Below are 5792 nucleotides of genomic sequence, written 5' to 3' on the forward strand. Positions count from 1 at the left end.
AGGCAAATGTTGAAAAGTCTGACCTTGTTCTCAGGTGCTCCAACTTCTTATTTACAGTGGACCTGCCATGCCTGTGAAAGCCCATGGGCCAGGACATAAGGTAGACTTTACTGCAAAGCACAGGGCGCACTTCATTCCTCACCCTTACGCTTGTGCAGAATGTGCTTGCAGTACCTGGAGAACAGGATGGTCCACACGATCCGGAAGAAGTGCTTAACAACAGATGCGGTGCTGTGAAGATTAAGTCCAGGGTCAGAAACTAGAACCAGTAGGCCAAGCAGATGACACCCTCTAAAAGAAGGGCCTAGGCTAGGCTGCTGGCCACCGAGGCTGGGTTGAAATGCTGGGACACGTTGGAGATGGTAAGTCCAAGAACATCCAAAAGCTCTTCCTAGACGCTCCACAATGTCTGTAGAAACACATCTACTCCCAACACAAACCTCTGCATGAGCCAGGTCAAGATCTTTTGAGCAGCAGATACTGCCTTTTCACAACAGGCTATGAATGTTCCAGCAAAAGGTGTTGACTATGCTAGTGTGACTGTTCTCAGTTCCCAAGTGACCCCATGTTTCCTGTGCTCCTGAGGCCAACAGCTCAAGCAGCAGCATTAGCAGCAGCAGGCGAGGCCAGCTCAGGCCTGGCATGTGAGGTCTGCCTGAGGTGCAAGTGCCCGTGCCAGCAGGGGGGATGTGATGTCATGGTGCAGGGTGAGGGCTGCACACAAGTCTGGGTTGTCATGGGCTCAGCAGGAGCAGCACTGAAATGATCAAGGGCTGCACACCACACCTTTGTCCACTACTGCTGCCACCACCTATAATTTATAGGTAAACACCTTTTAGGAGGCACATGTAATCATTTAGAAAGATAAAAATTCCCTCCTGCTACTTTTTTTTCTCCTTTTCACATGCCAGACTTTTAGCTAACATCTACAAACCTATTAGGTGGCAGCCATATAAATTTTACTTTAATTAGAATGCTTTCAAAATTACTAAATGAGTTATTTAAGTATAAAATAAAATCTTAACTACTGTATCAACAAAAGAAAATCAAGCTCATATTACAATTAAAGTGAAGAAAGTTGATGGGCTGCATATATTGATTGGTAAAAGTTTGATACCAGAAGTTTTGCAGGCAATAGAATATCCTGATTACCCAGAGCAGGTAGAGTAGGTAGTCAGATAGTGATGAGTGGGGTAGGGTAGAGGCTCTGGGAATGTGCCCCAGGAATGTCAGGTGATTATCAGGTGGTCATCTCAGGGTTGATAAGTGATCTCAGCTGGTGACAAGTAGGGGAACCCTCCTAACAAATAGAAAACATTTTGAGCTCTTGGGCAACGACTTAATAAAATCTCACAAATTTGACAAGACCTCCAAGCATGGACAGTGAGAGGCAAAATAGTGGAGTTTAACTGATATATGCCTTTCTCTGGAGGTGCTCAACTGGTAAAGAAAAATATCTCCAATAGAGAAAGCATAGAACCTCAGAACACTCATGAAGCATGCAGACGACTTCCCTACTGCTGGGAAGTACCACACGAGCAACAGTGAGGTATTAATCACCCCTAAAGGGACCAGGGGAGGAGTCCATAAAACTAGAAAATAGGTGAATGTGTAAGAACCTGGAGCCAAGGGCCAGGTAGGGCACTTGATCTCTAAGTCACCCGTTTGGTCCCTTTCCAAAGGTACTTTGCTTTCTTTCAATAAAGTCCAACTTTTGCTTCAAATTTGCTTTTTGTCTCTTGGCTAGATACTTTCTTTTGAGAAGACAAAAACCAAAATCACTGCCAACCTGTGCGGGCTGCCATTGGTAACACAGTGAGAAATGATTTATATTTTATTGCTGGTAATGTATTAGTTATTAACTTCTCCATAATAAATAGAATTTCACATGTAAGAGTCTAATTATTATATGAAGCTTTTCATGTTTTCAGAAATAATTGTCAATTTTTCTCCAAGAATTAACAATTAACAGTCGTCAACATTGCTGTGTTTATATCTCCTAAAATTGTTAGATGTGAATAAATTTTTATAAACAAAATATTCTGGGGTGGAATGTTGTATCTTTTTCAGCTCATGCATCAACATATCCCAAAAGAACCGTGAATTTGGGAACTGCAAGAACTGAGGCCAGATTTGTTTACTGTGGAAAATTTGGAGTGTTTTCCATTGCTGACTCCATCATCCTTTAACCTTCTGTTAACAGTGAGAACCTTCTGTTTAACAGTGAGAACCTGTTAATTTTTTTCTTTTTTATTTTCTTTTTTTTTTTTTTTGAGACAGAGTCTCACTCTGTTGCCCAGGCTGGAGTGCAGTTGCATGATCTCGGCTCACTGCAACCTCCACTTCCTGGATTTAAGCAATTCTCCTGCCTCAGCTTCCCAAGCAGCTGGTAACAGGTGCGTGCCACCACGCCCAGTTAATTTTTGTGTTTTTAGTAGAGACAGAGTTTCACCATATTGGCCAGGCTGGCCTCAAACTCCTGACCTCGTGATCCACCCGCCACGGCCTCCCAAAATGCTAGGATTATAGATGTTAGCCACCGTGCCTGGCCAGAATCTGTTAATTTCAAGCTGCAAAAGCCTTATTATTTTAGGGTTAGTATTAAAAATGAGGAATGGGCAATTTTCTTGTATTCTTTGTATGTAATTAAGCGATAGTAAATAGATACTGAAACAAAGCGAAATGTTAATGGTGACTATTCGGAGCACCTGCTCTATTTTCTCTGGATTCCCTGATATTTCTGAAATTTTTTAAGATAGTTTTGATCAGTGATTAGTACTACCTTGCCAGAAATGTGCTCAGTTAAGAGATAAGTAAATGAGTTGGCTAAAAGCACAATTACTAAGTAGTGAGGTCACAGCTGGATCATTACTGATTCCATTTTCTCTCTTCAGATATTTTCAAGGCTTCATACTGTGTTGCAATGTAACACTAAGAACATATAATTTGAAAACAACTTGTTTTTCATTTGTTTCTAGAAGTTATACTTCAATATTGGAGCAAGGTACAACAATTTGAAGGACATTATTAGCCAATTTAATCTGAATTTGGCTAGAAACACCTACAAAGTTCTAGGTGTGGGTTCCAATTGATATGCAAATTTAGATTGCAAACATGTACAAACAAAGAAGATAGCAGCTGTTTAGATCAAATAAGAGTTTAACTGGATTTGAACCCTGTTAAAAGCCATAAAGGTCTTTCTTCTTCTTTCTTTTTTTTTTTTTTTTTTTTGAGACAGAGTCTTGATCTGTTGCCAGGCTGGAGTGCAATGGCACGATCTCTGCTCACTGCAACCTCTGACTCTGTGGTTCAAGCTATTCTCCTGCCTCAGCCTCCCGAGTAGCTGGGATTGCAAGCACGTGCCACCACACCCAGCTAATTTTTGTATTTTTAGTAGACATGGGGTTTCACCATGTTGACCAGGATGGTCTCGATCTCCTGACCTCATGATCCACCCATCTCAGCCCCCCAAAGTGCTGGAATTACAGGTGTGAGCCACCATGCCTGGCAAAGGCCTTTCTATGATATAAAAATTTGTGAATATACAGATGACTTTTTGCAGAATCCTAACAATGGTCCGTTAATTGAAATATTACATTTTGAAATTTGAGTAAGCTAACAATAACTTAAATAAACAAGGATTCTAGCTTAAGTAATAAAATATCGGGGAAGTAATCTTAAAAATTATTAACTACAAAAACTAAAGCAAAGGTAATTATTCTATAGACAGTATCATGTATCCTACTTAATAGAATATTTCTATTTGTATATTTCTTCAATTTGAAAACTTTCAAAGATGTCTACACTAAAAAAGCCAGAATAATATCCAGATTTTCTATCCAAAGCTTTTTTGAAGACTTCAAAGATGGGTTGTGTGTTTTCATTTATGTAGCAAAGAAGGAATGAAAAAACAAATTACAAAAAGTAGAACATTTAAAACAATATTAAAATGTTAAAAAAAATTAGAAAACTTTTCAAAATTAATTTGAGCTTTGCCTGCCTGAGGTCACACCTTACCTATTGAAATCAATATTTTCTGTATGTTCGTGTGTGTATGACTAAGTTCTTATAGCCTTAGGAAATTTTTGAAATTGCATCAAGAAAAATTGAAAATTATAGGCTTGGAGACTTTAATTCAGCTTAACAAATATTTGCTATATCTGCATAATGTTCATAGCAATATATTCCAGGATTATATTTTCATCAAAATCTAAAAAAATTTTAAGTTGATTTTTTACAGATTAGATTTTGGTTTAGAAATATTAGGTTTAGGCTGGGTGCGTTGGCTTATGCCTGTAATCCCAGCACTTTGGGAGGCTTAGGTGGGCAGATCGTGAAGTGGAGACCATCCTGGCCAACAAGATGAAACCCCGTCTTTACTAAAAAATACAAAAAACTAGCCGGGCGAGGTGGCGGGCGCCTGTAGTCCCAGTTACCCGGGACGCTGAGTTAGGAGAATGGCGGGAACCCGGGAGGCGGAGCTTGCAGTGAGCTGAGATCCGGCCACTGCACTCCAGCCTTGGCGACAGAGCGAGACTCCGTCTCAAAAAAAAAAAAAAAAAAAAATACAAAAATTAGCCGGGCGTGGTGGCAGGCGCCTGTAGTCCCAGCTACTCGGGAGGCTGAGGCAGGAGAATGGCGTGAACCCAGGAGGCGGAACTTGCAGTGAGCCAAGATTGCACCACTGCACTCCAGCCTGGCCAACAGAGTGAGAGTCCGTCTCAAAAAAAAAAAAAAAAAAAAAAAAAAAAAAAAACAGAGAGAAACAAATACTAGGTTTAATACTCTAGGTAAAGATACCTGAAATACTGTAAAACTCAGTGAATAAACATTTTCATTGTCTTCTACTGTGTTCATAGACTTTATAATAAGAGATGTCCCAAATAATATTTGTGGAAATAGACCTAAATGTATTATGTAGTAAATATTGGTATTATGCTAAGGATAAATAATTTTTTTTCAAGAGGGAGTCTTGCTTTGTTGCCCCAGCTGGAGTCCAGTGGCACGATCTCAGCTCACTGCGCCCTCTGCCTCCTGGGTTCAAGCGATTCTCCTGCCTCAGTCTCATGGGTAGCTGAGATTACAGGCTTATGCCCCCATGCCCAGATAATTTTTGTATTTTTAGTAGAGATAGGGTTTCCTGATGTTGGCCAGTCTGGTCTCGAACTCCTGACCTCAGGTGATTTGCCCACCTTCAGCCTCCCAAAGTGCTGGGATTACAGATGTGAGCCACCTCTCCTGGCCGAATTACAAATTTTTGTAAACAATATGATAAAACTAATCCGTAATCTCTACTTTTTAGGTACAGAAACTAGCAGATATATAAAGTAATTTTTCTTTGTTCCTCTCCTTATTAGTCCTTTCAGTTGATGGTAAAAGCTGTATTTTCTTTTTTTCTAATTGGCTTGCATGTGAAATCAAGTTTTTCATTGAGAAGCTTATTTTCCTGAGATTTTGTTATACTTGGTTTTAGAGCATCCAGTTTCACAGCGTCTGTTATTTTGGGGACCCTCAATTTATTAATTGTTGAGATTTATCCTTGTGAAAATTATTGTTTCAATGAAGGTAATAAATATGAAGAGTTTTTTTTTTTTTTTTTGTAAAGTTTAGTTTTTCTCCTTCTTTCAGGTAATTTTTTCCTCATCTATTTGACTTAAACCATATAAACTCTAAAAACTGCCCTTTAATACTGATATATACTCGGAAACCACTTTTCTGTTAACTGCCCTTACCCACCATTCTAGCAATTCAGAATACTAATAGCATTATTTTTACCTAAATCCTAAACGTGT

The sequence above is a fragment of the Mandrillus leucophaeus genome, unplaced genomic scaffold (genome assembly GCF_000951045.1).
Source record: "Mandrillus leucophaeus isolate KB7577 unplaced genomic scaffold, Mleu.le_1.0 Scaffold196, whole genome shotgun sequence".
NCBI classification, from domain to species: domain Eukaryota; kingdom Metazoa; phylum Chordata; class Mammalia; order Primates; family Cercopithecidae; genus Mandrillus; species Mandrillus leucophaeus.